The sequence below is a fragment of the Lepidochelys kempii genome, chromosome 9 (genome assembly GCF_965140285.1).
Source record: "Lepidochelys kempii isolate rLepKem1 chromosome 9, rLepKem1.hap1, whole genome shotgun sequence".
Lineage (NCBI taxonomy): Eukaryota > Metazoa > Chordata > Testudines > Cheloniidae > Lepidochelys > Lepidochelys kempii.
The window spans coordinates 6191393-6209230 of record NC_136388.1 but is presented as its reverse complement, the minus strand read 5'-3'; the positions used below and the strand labels follow the sequence as shown (position 1 = coordinate 6209230).

The 17838-nt window shown below is 41.8% G+C and overlaps 1 protein-coding gene across 1 annotated transcript in view; it reads right to left on the bottom strand.

The window, feature by feature from the left end:
- Window positions 1–17838, bottom strand: part of PSMD1 (proteasome 26S subunit, non-ATPase 1) — a 126464-nt gene that overhangs the window by 73953 nt on the left and 34673 nt on the right. The window lies entirely within an intron of this gene.

Here is a 17838-nt window from a genome sequence, read left to right as displayed (position 1 = left end):
CAAAATCTTACTAAAGCTATATTATATTAATTCATCTCCTCTAAAACTATGGTTCCTTTATCTAGGGTCCCCTCTACTTTACCAATTTAAACACAAATATCCCACAGAAGTAATAGCAATTTCATTCAACTATAGTGAATATCAGAGCATTGTAGTTTAGAAGCGGAGGGGTATAAATAAAAGAAGCTAAGGCAACTCTTGAGTGTGTGACTTTGGTTTTCCATTATCTCCAGCCTTTTCAAAGTACATTTCTAGGAAGACACACACACACCACTACTTTAATGCTCTCCTTGATCTTATGCTTAAAGCAGATAGGACTCATATAGGCTGGTATTCTGCCCAAGATAGAAGGGATGAAACAACCAAGTGCACACAGGCTTGTTGAAATGCCAGAGTTCTGATTTAAACATCTGTCGAGCATACAGAACATATGACTTTATGATAGCACACAAGGGATCAGTACAGATTTTTATTGGATACTCTCATTCTGTGTATCAAACTATGAGGTAACACTGTTCCAACAGCAGTAACCCACACTTTGTTTCCTACTCACTCCTACTGTGCCGTGGGGAAAGGGTGCCAAAGGAAAATCCACTGGTATCAGAGAGAAATTTTCCCTCGCCCATTCTGCAGGGAGCAAACTCTGTACTTGCCAGTATAATGAGATAGGTTTCAGAGTAACAGCCGTGTTAGTCTGTATTCGCAAAAAGAAAAGGAGTACTTGTGGCACCTTAGAGACTAACCAATTTATTTGAGTATGAGCTTTCGTGAGCTACAGCTCACTTCATCGAAGTGAGCTGTAGCTCACGAAAGCTCATGCTCAAATAAATTGGTTAGTCTCTAAGGTGCCACAAGTACTCCTTTTCTTTTTATAACGAGATAGAAATTCCACATGCTGAAATTGCCCCCATGTGTTGTTTTCTGCATAAGGGAAAATCTCCTACCTTATTGAATTCTTTTTCCCCTCTGCGGCACTCACACATGGGTTTGTTATTTTCAGATTACTCATGAACATTGAGCTGTTAGTTTATTTTATCAGAAGAAAAGCTGAGGCATTTATTTTAGGAAGAAGGATGACATGGCACTTTTCTACTTTGTGTGTGCAACGGGAGGTCAAGAATCTAAGAATGCCTCTTACAGTTACCCCAGTTATAACTGATCTAATAGGTCAAATTCCCATTTTGGGTCCCTGTTAATAAATTAAATCACCTTCCTTGGCCCAATATTTACACAGTCACCAAATGAAAAGACAGAAAAGCCTTTTGCCACATACACTGGAATGTGTGCTGATGGGGATCCTTTCAAACCCTATGCATGAAATCCTAGCCTCCATGAAGTTGATGGAGATCTGCCACTGGCTTCATGGAGTCAAGATTTCAGTCTGAATACACAAGATATACCAAACTGATTCTAGATTTTTGCTAAAATTTGGCCATCAGGAATTTCATTGCCTTAACTGGGGTCAGATGACCTTGGGACAAGTGGACATCGAACGATATAATTGAAAACAACATCAATCAGTTCCAACTACTAGGTCAGGCAGGGTTCTTTTCAACGGGCGGAGAAGAGGGGTAGAATTCAAAGATTCAACACATACCTGGCCATCTATCCTGAACACTTATGCTTTCCACTCTCACAGAATGCCTAAAATATTTTCAGAACGTTAAACAAGTTATGTAAGCTCATTTGTAACTCTGACACTCATCTTTTATGTAAATATTTTACAATATTGCCATAAAAACAAGATTTACCAACTGTCTAACAACAGTTAGGGTTTCCTGAAAATTCAGTATTTTGGTGGCTTCAGCCTTTACCTCCTCAGATAAAGTTTGTGAAACTGTGGTCTGCTAAGCAAGCATGTTTTAAAATAGTTTGTACTAAGACAGCAGACAATATTAACTTGGTAACCAAACTAAGAGTAATTAGTAATGCTGATAACTTGGGCCCTGACCAGCTACAGATATCTTCAGATTCTATCCTGTTTCTTTTTGGTTTTCTTTTAAAGAGCAGGAGGAAGAGGCATTCTTAAAATTAAGCTCAAACACGTATCGGGAACTATGAAACCTAAAACTAGTAAAGCGGTCTTTACTCCCTCTGGAACGTGATCGAAGCACAGCCTCTTCCTTCAGCTTTGAAGCAGTTATTGCTTCCAGCCTCATACCCCAGGGTACACCAGTGTGCATTAATGACGATAATGCACTCACAAACATATGAAAATGTATTACCAGGGAAATAGAGCAGGGTGAAACTCAAGGCACTTAGGCCTTTAATGCCTTAATTTATCAGCAGGAGAGAACAATAACGTTACTTTGTATTTATACAGCAACTTTCATCAGAGGATGGCAACACCCTTTAAAAAAGGGATGAAGTCACTTTCTTAAGAAGAGGAAATTAGGGAGCTAAGAGCATGTGACTTTCTTCAGACCAGAGTGAGTCAGTGGCAGAGTATGGAAAAAAACAAATCCAAACCCTCCTGAATTCCAGCATCCTGCTTGACGACTGAGCTTTTCCTAGAAAAGGGAAGATAGCAATGGTAGGATATTTTTCTTTTTTTTTTTTTTTTGGGGGGGGGGGGGCATAATGCCAGTTTAGCTCCTTCAGAGTAGGTAACACTGGAAGCGCTAATGAAATTGGACAACTTGTTTTAGGGTTCACTCCTACACCCTTTCAAGCCAGTGGGAGTGTTGCCATCGACTTCAATGGGTGCAGGAACAGGCCCCTTGGATCCTGCCAAGGTGATGCTGTTCTAATCAGGTTCAGATGACATGGAGTTTAAAATGGTGTAAGCAGCCAGTAGCCTAACTACACTATGGCTCCCAAAGCTAGTACCAACAAAGGGACCTACTAGAACATTTCCACATTGGCTAGACCTGTACACTAATGCACCTCAACTGAATTAGAAAGAATTACAGATTCTTAATTAGAATTAAAGAATCAGAAAGAATTTACATCTAACAACTTTCTGCAGCCCTTGCAACAGAGTCATCTATGACACAAATCTACAAATATGTGCTGCTAAAGGAAAGGGAGTCCCTTTATCTCTCCCAACAAGCTGTAAAAACCTAACGCAATGCCTACTGCAGATCCGGGGGCTCAAAAACTTTGACAGTTCCAGATGATTACATCAGTTTCTTCTTGGGAAGGAAATCATAATTTCCCAAAGCTATTTTAATTTTTACAGTCTGCAGGCACTCTGTCATCTTTTCACAGTTTTCATTTATAACCTGTATCAGCTTCAGCACAAAGCTTCCCCCCACTCCCCTTCTTTAAGCTTTTAATGCTCCTTTTTAAAGCTAATAAAGCCCATGCAGCAAAATTATTTATCTACAGAATGGAAAGCACTAAAGATAACATCCTTCCAAATACATTTTGTATAAAAGAGAACCTGAAGTAACAATACCAGAGAATTCCAGGAAAGGGATTAAAAACTTGTTTCATTGGTAGTTATATTACATTTTTCCTACCCCGCCCCGCCCCTCATTAAGCAATAAAAAAAAAATAAAACATTGGAATCCTTTTCTACTAGTCTAAATTTCTGCTTGATACCTCTGTCATCATAAAGCCCAGTAGCAATGGGTTGTTACAGCTGTGAATAGCAGCCAAACTTCAAGGGAGAAAAAGCTGAAAATCAAAAGCCTCAATTCGATCTGCATTATCTTCAAAATATTTTTAGAAGAAAAATTTAGTTTAAGGGCAACAAAAATATTCAACCAACTTCAGGTATATACCTAATGGAAAATACTGCACATTATCACTCATCTTATAAGGAGGATGCTCTGAAACCACACTGGAGTATAAGTGTGTTCAAATTCAGATTTGCACTGTTCTGGTAGCTGTGTTGGTCGCAGGATACTAGATACAGAAGGTGAGTGAGGTAATGTCTTTTATTGAACCACCTTCTGCTGGTGAAAGAGACAGCTTTCAAGGTAGACAGAGCTCCTCTTTGGGTCAAATTCATGGGTGGTCTGATCACAGCAGACAAGTAAATGCACTAGAACGATTTGCAATCAAAGAAATATCAACCTTCCTGAAGGGGGAATATTTAAGACGACAAACTAACCCCGCACGCAGTTCACTTTGGATTGTCTAGCACCATAATAGTGCCAAGAGACTAAGTTTTTGAGGAGCAGGGCATGGGTTCATACAAATTAGCAAGTCATAAAAAACGGTCAGATGGCAGACAATTACATCCATCCTCATGCTGAACGTGCATATCAGGTAAAATCCCTCAACCTTCTTCAGGAACTGTTCTAGATTTAAAAAAACAAAAACAAAAAAACAGCTCTCTAATGTGCTTCTGACGAAAGCTACTGGATGCCTAAGGAAAGCAAGTGGTTTATTTAGTCATGTAGACCCTATCTTGGGAAGGAAAAACAGGATTGGCAATGAAAGGGTACAGCAAAAGCACAGACAGCAGTATTAGAAGTTTCTCCTCTCACTCCACCAACCACCTCAACTATGGCCGAGGATGGAGCACCCTGAAGGAGCGAAAGGTAATTTAGCTCATCTGCTGTCTCCGTCACAACTTTGGTAGAGCTGACAGTCTGTAATAAGAATCCCAAGTCAAAGTCCAGTTTGTGTCCTAGTCGTAGGCCTGGTCTACACTAGCGGGGGGGATCGTTCTAAGTTACGCAACTTCAGCTATGTGAATAACGTAGCTGAAATCGACGTACTTAGAACTACTTACCGCGGTGTCTTCACTGGTAAGTCGATAGCTGGCGCTCTCCCGTCGACTCTGCCTGCGCCTCTCGCCCTAGTGGAGTACTGGAGTCGACGGGAGAGCGCTCAATTTATCACATCTAGACTAGACGCAATAAATCGACCCCTGCTAGATCGATCTCTGCCTGTCAATCCAGTGGGTAATGTAGACAAGCCCTTAGTGTGTCCCAGAGGATGACTTCTGTGAGAGTAACAGCAGAAAACAAACCCCTGAACAGGCTTTCATGAGCAACTACCTTACCCAAGCAAACATGTATTTCAACAAACCCTCTTTCACCCAGCAAGTAGTGATCGAAATTTCATTGCCAAGGTTTATGTACATCAATAGAAATGCCTATCAGCCTGTCCCAGTTACCCAATTTAGACATTGAGTAAGGAAACCTCAGCCATGTCACAAACCATATCCAGGAAGAGATTGTGTAAGACTAGATTTTAACTTCAAAATCCAGAAAGGAAAAACAGGCTAGTTAGAGAAGAGCATGATTCTATGTAGAGACAAACATCTTGGTGAGAGGACAATTCACAACAGGATATGTCTTCACTACAATTAAAAACCCATGGCTGGCCCATGCCAGCTGACTCGAGCTTGGGCTAAGGGACTGTTTTCATTGTGGTACAGAGATTTGGTCTTGGATTGGAGCCCAGACTCTAGGATCCTGCGAGGTGCGGAGGTCCCAGAGCATGGGCTGCAGCCCAAGCCTGAATATCTTTGACCATGGGATGGAGTTTCAAGAAGGAGGAGTTCCAGGCAGAGACGGGCTCCACCTAACGAAGAGAGGGAAGAGCATCTTCGCAAGCAGGCTGGCTAATCTCGTGAGGAGGGCTTTAAACTAGGTTCACCGGGGGAACAAGACCAAAGCCCTGAGGGAAGTGGGATACCAAGAGGAAGCACGAGCAGGAACGTGCGCGAGGGGAGGGCTCCTGCCTCATACTGAGAAAGAGGGACGATCAGCGAGTTATCTCAAGTGCCTATACACAAATGCAAGAAGCCTGGGAAACAAGCAGGGAGAACTGGAAGTCCTGGCACAGTCAAGGAATTATGATGTGACTGGAACAACAGAGACTTGGTGGGATAACTCACATGACTGGAGTACTGTCATGGATGGATATAAACTGTTCAGGAAGGACAGGCAGGGCAGAAAAGGTAGGGGAGTTGCACTGTATGTAAGGGAGCAGTATGACTGCTCAGAGCTCACGTATGAAACTGCAGAAAAACCTGAGAGTCTCTGCATTAAATTTAGACGTGTGAGCAACAAGGGTGATGTCATGGTGGGAGTCTGCTATATACCACTGGACCGGGGGGAGGAGGTGATGGACGAGGCTTTCTTCCGGCAACTCACAGAAGTTACTAGGTCGCAGGCCCTGGCTGTCACGGGAGACTTCAATCACCCTGATATCTGCTGGGAGAGCAATACAGCGGTGCACAGACAATCCAGGAAGTTTTTGGAACGTGTAGGGGACAATTTCCTGGCGCAAGTGCTGGAGAAACCAACTAGGGGCAGAGCTCTTCTTGAACTGCTGCTCACAAACCACGAAGAATTAGTAGGGGAAGCAAAAGTGGATGGGAACCTGGGAGGCAGTGACCATGAGATGGTCAAGTTCAGGATCCTGACACAGGGAAGAAAGGAGAGCAGCAGAATACGGACCCTGGACTTCAGAAAAGCAGACTTTGACTCCCTCAGGGAACTGATGGGCAGGATCCCCGGGGAGAATAACATGGGGGGAAAGGAGTCCAGGAGAGCTGGCTGTATTTTAAAGAATCCTTATTGAGGTTACAGGGACAAACCATCCCGATGTGTAGAAAGAATAGTAAATATGGCAGGCGAACAGCTTGGCTTAACAGTGAAATCCTTGCTGATCTTAAACACAAAAAAGAAGCTTACAAGAAGTGGAAGGTTGGACAAATGACCAGGGAAGAGTATAAAAATATTGCTCGGGCATGCAGGAGTGAAATCAGGAAGGTCAAATCATACCTGGAGTTGCAGCTAGCAAGAGATGTTAAGAGTAACAAGAAGGGTTTCTTCAGGTATGTTAGCAACAAGAAGGAAGTAAAGTGTGGCCCTCCTTACTGAGGGAGGCAACCTAGTGACAGAGGATGTGGAAAAAGCTAATGTACTCAATGCTTTTTTTGCCTCTGTCTTCACGAACAAGGTCGGCTCCCAGACTACTGCACTGGGCAGCACAACATGGGGAGGAGGCGACCAGCCCTCTGTGGAGAAAGAAGTGGTTCGGGACTATTTAGAAAAGCTGGACAAGCACAAGTCCATGGGGCCGGATGCACTGCATCCAAGAGTGCTAAAGGAACTGGCAGATGTGATTGCAGAGCCATTGGCCATTATCTTTGAAAACTCATGGCGATTGGGGGAAGTCCTGGACGACTGGAAAAAGGCTAATGTGGTGCCCATCTTTAAAAAAGGGAAGGAGGATGATCCTGAGAACTACAGGTCAGTCAGCCTCACCTCAGTCCCTGGAAAAATCATGGAGCAGGTCCTCAAGGAATCAATTCTGAAGCACTTAGAGGAGAGGAAAGTGATCAGGAACAGTCAGCATGGATTCACCAAGGGCAAGTCATGCCTGACTAATCTAATTGCCTTCTGTGACGAGATAACTGGCTCTGTGGATGAGGGGAAAGCAGTGGACGTGTTGTTCCTTGACTTTAGCAAAGCTTTTGACACTGTCTCCCACAGTATTCTTGCCAGCAAGTTAGAGAAGTATGGGCTGGATGAATGGACTATAAGGTGGACAAAAAGTTGGCTAGATTGTCGGGCTCAACGGATAGTGATCAATGGCTCAATGTCTAGTTGGCAGCCAGTATCAAGTGCAGTGCCCCAAGGGTCGGTCCTCGAGCCGATTTTGTTCAATATCTTCATTAATGATCTGGAGGATGGTGTGGACTGCACCCTCAGCAAGTTTGCAGACGACACTAAACTGGGAGGAGAGGTAGATACGTTGGAGGGTAGGGATAGGATACAGAGGGACATAAACAAATTAGAGGATTGGGCCAAAAGAAATCTGATGAGGTTCAACAAGGACAAGTGCAGAGTCCTGCACTTAGGACGGAAGAATCCCATGCACCGCTACAGACTAGGGACCGAATGGCTAGGCAGCAGTTCTGCAGAAAAGGACCTAGGGATTACAGTGGAAGAGAAACTGGATATAAGTCAACAGTGTGCCCTTGTTGCTAAGAAGGCCAATAGCATTTTGGGATGTATATGTAGGGGCACTGCCAACAGATCGAGTGATGTGATCGTTCCCCTCTATTCGACATTAGTGAGGCCTCATCTGGAGTACTGTGTCCAGTTTTGGGCCCCACACTACAAGAAGGATGTGGAAAAATTGGAAAATGTCCAGTGGAGGGCAACAGAAATGATTAGGGGACTGGAACACATGACTTATGAGGAGAGGCTGAGGGAACTGGGATTGTTTAGTCTGCGGAAGAGAAGAATGAGGGGGGATTTGATAGCTGCTTTCAACTACCTGAAAGGGGGTTCCAAAGAGGATGGATCTAGACTGTTCTCAGTGGTAGCAGATGACAGAACAAGGAGTAATGGTCTCAAGTTGCAGTGGGGGAGGTTTAGGTTGGATATTAGGAAAAACTTTTTCACTAGGAGGGTGGTGAAACACTGGAATGCGTTACCTAGGGAGATGGTGGAATCTCCTTCCTTAGAAGTTTTTAAGGCCCGGCTTCAAAAGCCCTGGCTGGGATGATTTAGTTGCGGATTGGTCCTGCTTTGAGCAGGGGGTTGGACTAGATGACCTCCTGAGGTCCCTTTCAACCCTGATATTCTAGGATTCTATGATTTCTACACTGCAATTAAACATCCCTTTAGCCCAAGCCCCACGAGCCCAAGTCAGCTGGCATGGGCCAGCTGCAGGTGTCTAGTTGCAGGGTAGACATACCCAAAGAGTGCAGTTATGAGCGGGGAGGGAGGATATGAAGAGGAAAATGGGGTAGGGAATAAAAAAAAAGTCATATATAGGGCAGAAGAGTCCTCATTTTAGCAACAATATCTACAAGACTACAGAAAAACTAAAACAAATTACCTCCATTAGTAAGAGGCGCTCTAATATGAAGGAACTGCTGCAAGATATTGTTGGAGGGGGTAAGCAATTTGTTATACAACAGCTAAATATTACACTGTTCAGGGCGCAGAAAAGTCAGATGGATAGACATTCCAGCTGCTAGCATCAGCGTGAAGTAGCATAAACTTGTTTGGAAAATAATCCTTTTGCTGTCGTTGCACATTTCCTTTTAGCTGCACTTCCAAGTGAGAAAGCTTTGCAATTCTCAACTTCTAGTACGTATAGGTATCTGCATAAACAAAAATGATTTATAAACATTTATAATGCAGTTAATCACTCACCAGCAAAACTCAAGCCCTTTTTTGGATGAAAGCTACACTCTTTGTTTAATAAAAAATGGTAAAAAAAAAATCCATTTAACCCTTAAGATCTGAAATCTACACAAGTACCAAAAAAAATAATCCGTGTTTGGGCTGCAGTTCTCTTAATTCTTACAGAACATAGCCCATGCTGTGCTAAATCAACCAGCTGGAAACCCCTATATGTACCAGGTACAAAATGGAATATTAAGTTATGCAATTCCCAGTTTGCTTGATTTTTTCTTTGTTACAGAAACTCAGATTTGGTAGTTTAATTGCCTTTTTAAGTTACAAGACAAAAGATGAAAATGCCTTAAAACGGAGTTAAAATACACACTAACATGGGACAGAACGGTTCCTTCAGAATTGTTACGCTTGATCATACTGTTGTTTATTTCTTTAAATTTTTAAAATATATCTACAGATACTTATCTACTGCTCCGGCTGCATGTCCCATAAGTCAAAAATTACAACATAAACAGAGACAAAAGGCCTGCTCATAAAAATATCCGCCTCCACTCACATCCTCCTCAACAGCCTTGACAAAGGGGGTGGAAATTATGAGCTTTGCAGCATGCTCAGCAGTTAACAAATCTGGGATCTTGTAGACTAAGTGGGGGGAGCAGGTTCTAAACTCAAGGAACACCCTCTATCCCCAACAATCAAGAATGCCCTCCCAACAGCTCTGCTGCCTCATTTGTGGCAGTATACGATGAGGAAAGAGGGGTCTCAGGCAACCCGGTGCCATGCCATTTAGGGCTTCATAGGTTAGAACTCAATATCCTGAATTCTGTTCAGAAGCTTACTGGCAGCCAGTGAAGTTCACAGAGCCCAAGTCTAGCGCGCTCCCACTATGAACTCCACTTAAGTGGGCTACAGCATTCTGCATTAGCTTCAACTTCCAAAAGGTTCCAAAATAAAAAAGTTCCACATAAAAACATATTAAAGATTTGTTTAACATGAAACATACAACGTTCTGCGTATTAGAAAACTAGCTTTACAGCTGTTAATACAACTCTAGCAAAACTGGCATGTTTTCCATGGAGTTTATCGGGGGGGGGGGCAGTATTTGTTTAAACTATTTCCTTACTACAATGGAAAAGTCAACTTCAGGAGCTTGTACATAAAAAATGTAAGGCAGCAGAAGTTGGTAGTGGTTTACAAATTTCTTTTTATGACGTATATCGTATGTAACATCAACAATGAAAGTAAAATAATCCAAGGGCATCAAATTTTTTGATGGAACTTTGAACAACATGGAAACTAGCAATGTGAAACTGCAGAAAGCATCTCTCTGTCCACCAGAAATTGCTATAGGAGCACCTGATCCTTGCCTTGCAAAATGGACACAGAAGTACCAATATTCTGACTCATACCTAAGACATGTATTTAATACCACCATAAAATGACCTTACTGTATAAAACTTCTTGATCGTTCTGATTAAAACATACTTCTGTCTGAATTTTTTAAACTGCTATTGTTATACAACTAACCACCACGTACTAACTGAAAGCAGAAAAATTCTCTCTTTATATAGTGTTTACTAGTTTTGCATTTGACAGCACTTTCTAGATAGCCACTTTTGAGGTTTCTCTATATTCAGTTTCTCCTCAGTTTGCAAGGGTCTTCCAAACAGCAGCAAGGCAGACAGACTTTTTTTTAAAAATAGGAAACTAATCACAGGAACTATCATCTTCTTTTGAATCTGCATTTATTTTATTTTTTTTAATTGACTAAATTGCAAGCCCCATCTGTTCAGAAATTTTTAAGGCCCCCCCAACATCTTTGTATGTGAATCCTTCCCAGATATTTAAAAACAAAAAGAACAGCGTCCCTTTAAATGGAAAGCTCTTTGTCCTATACGGAATCATGTTTACATAAACACGCTTCTAGAAATACGGTGGATTCTTTTATTTTACAAGAGCAAGGTTCATTTCTCATAAAGTCACTAAACAGTGCATAACAAACTACTTATTTTGCAAAATACGCAGGTATAATATTCTCTAGTAAATATCCAACAGTAAGTTTCTCTACCATAAAAGTTATTAATTCTTCACCAAACAATTTCATTTCATAGTTCAAGTATCTCAGTATTTTCTCCTGACTTTACCATGAAACTTCCTTTTCTGAACAGTCCATTTTTAAATTATCCAATAAAAAAAAACTCCGCTAATTTCATGCATGGTTCAAGTCTCAGTGGGATAAAAATAGGTACAGACTGCTGAGCCACCTAGCTCAGGTTTAAACCCAACACATCAGTCCACTTATGCAGCCTTAGCATTCCAGCCTACAATTAGGGGTTGAAGACACAAAATTTTCAAAAGCCTGTAAGAGACTTAGGAGCTTAAGTCCCATTTGCAAAGGTCTTGTCTACACATCAAAACGTCCCCAGTGTGGATTCAGTTATACCAAAATAAAATTGCTTATACGGTATAGTTCACTCCTCTACGGAAAGATGAATAAGTGCTGTTAGCATAAGCTAATATAACTGCGTCCACACCTAGGGAGTACCACCACCACACACCTTATCGTTAACTGAAACGGGTTTATTGATAGAATTTCCAAATGTAGCTCAGACCTTAAGCACTTGTGAGAACAGCTGTGCAACTGACAAATTTTTCAGTTTGCAGACAATTCTGAAAAAAAATTAGATGTGGGTTGACCCAAAACAGATTTTTTTTCAAAATTTCTGGTGAATCAAAAAGCAATATATATATATAGAGAGAGAGAGAGAGAGTTGAATGAAATGCTTAATTTGACCTGAAATGTTTTGTTTTCATCTTTCTTTCCCTATTTTTTACTAAATAAAATAGGAGGTGATTTAGAAATGAGAGTCAAACGTTTCAATTTGAAAATGTAAATACGAAATTTTTTTTAAGTGGTTTTCAACTAAAACAATTCACCAAAACAACACAAATTTGGGAAATGTTTCAGTTGACCTGAATCTGCATTTTTCGCCAAAAAAATTCAGTTTAAAAATTTCACCCAGCTCTACTTAGGAACCTAAATCCCACTGACTTTCAATGAGAGTCACACTCCTAAATCACATAGCACTTCTGAAAATTTTACCCATTGTCTTAAAAATCCGATTTTTGGAACAAGTTTCCTTGCGTTATACTAACATGAACTCTGATTATTAAAACTGACAAATTTGTAAAGTTCTAGATCACTTTCATGATGAATGCTGTTTACTTTCTGTAAGACACTCTGCTCTGGTTAATGAAAATAGACTAGTCAGTTTCACTAGTTTCTAATAATTTTCGACTTTCGGTTCTCCTGTACCAGCATAAGGCGAGGGTTGCAAACACTCACGGAATTTTTAAATCCAAACAGTTTTAATTTATTTTTTTCCCTAAGTCATGAAGGCATTTCTGCTATTAAGCTTTTGTTTTTAAGAAAAAAAGGTCCCTTTTAACAGGCAAATAAAGATAAAATAGGTGGAAGGGTAAATAAAACGCTTTTAACCTTTTCTGTGCAAGATTAAACAATTGGGTAAATTTGCTTCTCCAAACGTTTCCCCTTCCTGATTAATATGTCAAGAACATAACAGGTTCAGATCATGAGAGAATGTCACTTAGGTCTGTATTCAATTAGCCAGAAAAGTTGCCATCTGCCTTTTGCACAAAAGAAGGCTACGTGAGCCTTAAAAAAGATTTTCTAAATGTTGAGGGAGAAAATCAAGTGTTTGGGTTTCGTTTTTGTTTTTTATTTGAAACCAGCCCTCAATTGCCAAGATGTTGAGGGTCTTTATAAAAAAAAATACCAGAACCTAAGAAATCATTCATGATATCTCATTAATACGTCCCTACTATGATGAGTTTAGTATAAGCTACAGCATTCCACTAGCCGAAAATATATTTGTCAGGTAATTTAGGCCCAAATTTCTAAACTTATTATTAGAAGTACAATAAAACCTCAGAGTTACGAACTGAACGGTCAACCACACACCTCATCTGGAACTGTAAGCACTCAATCAGGCAGCAACAAAAACCAAAAAAAAAGCAAATACAGTACAATAGCATGTTAAACGTAAACAACTAAAAAAATAAAGGAAAAGTTTTAAAAAAGATTGGACAAGGTAAGGAAACTTTTTCTGCACTTGTTTCATTTAAATTAAGGGTTTCAGAGTAACAGCCGTGTTAGTCTGTATTCGCAAAAAGCAAAGGAGTACTTGTGGCACCTTAGAGACTAACCAATTTATTTGAGCATGAGCTTTCGTGAGCTACAGCTCACTTCATCGGATGCATATCATGGAAACTGCAGCAGACTTTATATATACACAGAGAATATGAAACAATATCTGCTCCCACCCCACTGTCCTGCTGGTAATAGCTTATCTAAAGTGATCATCAAGTTGGGCCATTTCCAGCACAAATCCAGGTTTTCTCACCCTCCACCCCCCCACACACACAGAAATTCACTCTCCTGCTGGTAATAGCCCATCCAAAGTGACAACTCTCTACACAACGTGCATGATAATCAAGTTGGGCCATTTCCTGCACAAATCCAGGTTCTCTCACCCCTTCACCCCCCTCCAAAAAACACACACACAAACTCACTCTCCTGCTGGTAATAGCTCATCCAAAGTGACCACTCTCCCTACAATGTGCATGGTAATCAAGGTGGGCCATGTCCAGCACAAATCCAGGTTCTCTCACCCCCCCATCCTCCCCCCCAGGGACACACACACACACAAACTCACTCTCCTGCTGGCAATAGCTCATCCAAACTGACCACTCCCCAAGTTTAAATCCAAGTTAAACCAGAACGTCTTGGGGGGGCAGGGGGCGGGGAAGGAAAAAACAAGGGGAAATAGGCTACCTCATTATGCAAGGTAGCCTATTTCCCCTTGTTTTTTCCTACCCCCCCCCCCAGACGTTCTGGTTTAACTTGGATTTAAACTTGGAGAGTGGTCACTTTGGATGGGCTATTACCAGCAGGAGAGTGAGTTTGTGAGTGGGGGGGTGGAGGGTGAGAAAACCTGGATTTGTGCTGGAAATGGCCCAACTTGATGATCACTTTAGATAAGCTATTACCAGCAGGATAGTGGGGTGCGAGGAGGTATTGTTTCATATTCTCTGTGTGTATATAAAGTCTGCTGCAGTTTCCACGATATGCATCCGATGAAGTGAGCTGTAGCTCACGAAAGCTCATGCTCAAATAAATTGGTTAGTCTCTAAGGTGCCACAAGTACTCCTTTTCTTTTTATTTAAATTAAGATGGTTAAAAGCAGCATTTTTCTTCAGCATAGTAAAGTTTCAAAGCTGTATTAAGTCAATGTTCAGTTGTAAACTTTTGAAAGAACCACCATCACATTTTGTTCAGAGTTACAAACAACATCCATTCCCGAGAGGTTTGTAACTGAGGTTTTACTAAAAAAGAAAAGGAGGACTTGTGCCACCTTAGAGACTAACCAATTTATTTGAGCATAAGCTTTCGTGAGCTACAGCTCACTTCATCGGATGCATACTGTGGAAAGTATAGAAGATCTTTTATACACACCAAGCATGAAAAAATACCTCCCCCCACTCTCCTGCTGGCAATAGCTTATCTAAAGTGATCAGTCTCCTTACAATGTGTATGATAATCAAGGTGGGCCATTTCCAGCACAAATCCAGGGTTTAACAAGAACGTCGGGGGCGGGGGTTAGGAAAAAACAAGGGGCAATAGGTTACCTTGCATAATGACTTAGCCACTCCCAGTCTCTATTCTAGCCTAAGTTAATTGTATCCAATTTGCAAATGAATTCCAATTCAACAGTTTCTTGCTCGAGTCTGGATTTGAAGTTTTTTTGTTGAAGAATTGCAACTTTCATGTCTGTAATCACGTGACCAGAGAGATTGAAGTGTTCTCCGACTGGTTTATGAATGTTATAATTCTTGACATCTGATTTGTGTCCATTTATTCTTTTACGTAGAGACTGTCCAGTTTGACCAATGTACATGGCAGAGGGGCATTGCTGGCACATGATGTGTCATAAATATAAAGGGAAGGGTAAACCCCTTTGAAATCCCTCCTGGCCAGGGGAAAGCTCCTCTCACCTGTAAAGGGTTAAGAAGCTAAAGGTAACCTCGCTGGCACCTGACCAAAATGACCAATGAGGAGACAAGATATTTTCAAAAGCTGGGAGGAGGGAGAGAAACAAAGGGTCTGTGTCTGTCTGTAGTCGGTAGAAATCGTCTGTAATAACCAGCCAAGCCTAAGAAGGATTGAACCTGTTTCTTTGACTTTGGGACAGGCCACTTTTGGATAGCATCCATTTTGGCCTGTAGGGGGCTGACAGTTCCTTGACCCACCTGGTGTCCAAGGTAAGTCACTCTGTTTAGGCCTATTTGACACTTCTTAGCCTTAACAGTTAGTCCTGCCTCCCTTTCTTGTTCCTTCTTCAGCTGCATGAGTTCTATCTGTCTTTCATGTTCCCTTTGTCTTTCCTCAGCCTGAAATTTGGCTAATTCGAGCTGTAGTCGAGCCGCGGATTTTGCCATTCTAACCTCTCTGTTTTTACTAACTTTACACCCGAGGTTTAGAAATAAACAAACAAAACTTGGCTGTAAAATTTTGCTGTGCTGGAATAGAATACCTATTCTCTGATAGTGATTGTCAGCCTACAGAAAAAGACAATTCCCTTGTCTCTGCTCTGGGCCCAAATTAAAGTAAAAAACCTCCAACTACTTGGAAACCTGCTTACCCAGCCCAAAGAAAAAAAAAATTCCTTTTCAAACCTGTGCTCCTTGTAAAACAAAAAAAATCAAAATCCTAAAAAAAAAACCCTGCCACTTTTGTCTCCAGGCAAATGGGTAGAGCACACCCCCCCTATTTACTTTTAGGAAGAAAAGAAACAAACAACTCTGGGTTGGAAGACTGTGAATTTCCCTGCAGGAGTTAAGTACCCTGCCTCCAGGCAAAGAAAACCTGCAATTCACAAAGATAATCCCCTTTTGTCTCTGCTTGGCCACAAAGCAGAGAAAAACCAAGCTGCTTTCAGTTTCAAAGCTTTCTGGACTTCTTAAAAATTCCTTTTTAAAATCTGTATTTCTAGTTCAAAAAATCTCAACTGGATCTCAAAATGATTTCAGGTTAATCCCACCACTGTGCCACCATGTCAAGGTTCCTCCCCCACTCTGAACTCTAGGGTACAGATGTGGGGACCTGCATGAAAAACCTCCTAAGCTTATCTTTACCATCTTACATACATGTGTGTGTATGGGGGTGGGGGGGGGATGTGAGAAAACCTGGATTTGTGCAGGAAATAGCCCAACTTGATTGTCATGCACATTGTGTAAAGAGTTGTCACTTTGGATGGGCTATCACCAGCAGGAGAGTGAATTTGTGTGGGGGGGTGGAGGGTGAGAAAACCTGGATTTGTGCTGGAAATGGCCCACCTGATGATCACTTTAGATAAGCTATTACCAGCAGGACAGTGGGGTGGGAGGAGGTATTGTTTCATATTCTCTGTGTATATATAAAGTCTGCTGCAGTTTCCACGATATGCATCCGATGAAGTGAGCTGTAGCTCACGAAAGCTTATGCTCTAATAAATTGGTTAGTCTCTAAGGTGCCACAAGTACTCCTTTTCTTTTTGCGAATACAGACTAACACGGCTGTTACTCTGAAACCTTACTAAAAGTTCTAAGACTCCATTCCTGTTCTGTCCCTGGCAAAGACGACTACAGACAGACACAGACCCTTTGTTTCTCTCCCTCCTCCCAGCTTTTGAAAATATCTTGTCTCCTCATTGGTCATTTTGGTCAGGTGCCAGCGAGGTTACCTTTAGCTTCTTAACCCTTTACAGGTGAGAGGAGCTTTCCCCTGGCCAGGAGGGATTTCAAAGGGGTTTACCCTTCCCTTTATATTTATGACATGATGGCATATATCACATTGGTGGATGTGCAGGTGAACGAGCCTCTGATATTGTGTCTGATGTGATTAGGCTCTGTGATGGTGTCCCCTGAATAGATATGTGGGCACAGTTGGCAACGGACTTTGTTGCAAGGATAGGTTCCTGGGTTAGTGGTTCTGTTGTGTGGTATGTGGTTGCTGGTGAGTATTTGCTTCAGGTTGGGGGGCTGTCTCCCAGGATTTGTGAGTGTGTTGGGTCATCCTTCAAGATAGGTTGTAGATCCTTAATAATGCGTTGGAGAGGTTTTAGTTGGGGGCTGAAGGTGATGGCTAGTGGCGTTCTGTTATTTTCTTTGTTGGGCCTGTCCTGTAGTAGGTGACTTCTGGGAACTCCTCTGGCTCTATCCATCTGTTTCTTCACTTCCGCAGGTGGGTACTGTAGTTGTAAGAATGCTTGATAGAGATCTTGTAGGTGTTTGTCTCTGTCTGAGGGGTTGGAGCAAATGCGGTTGTATCGCAGAGCTTGGCTGTAGACGATGGATCGTGTGGTATGGTCAGGGTGAAAGCTGGAGACATGTAAGTAGGAATAGCGGTCAGTAGGTTTCTGGTATAGGGTGGTGTTTATGTGACCATCGTTTATTAGCACTGTAGTGTCCAGGAAGTGGATCTCTTGTGTGGACTGGACCAGGCTGAGGTTGATGGTGGGATGGAAATTGTTGAAATCATGATGGAATTCCTCAAGGGCTTCTTTTCCATGGGTCCAGATGATGAAGATGTCATCAATATAGCGCAAGTAGAGTAGGGGCGTTAGGGGACGAGAGCTGAGGAAGCGTTGTTCTAAGTCAGCCATAAAAATGTTGGCATACTGTGGGGCCATGCGGGTACCCATAGCAGTGC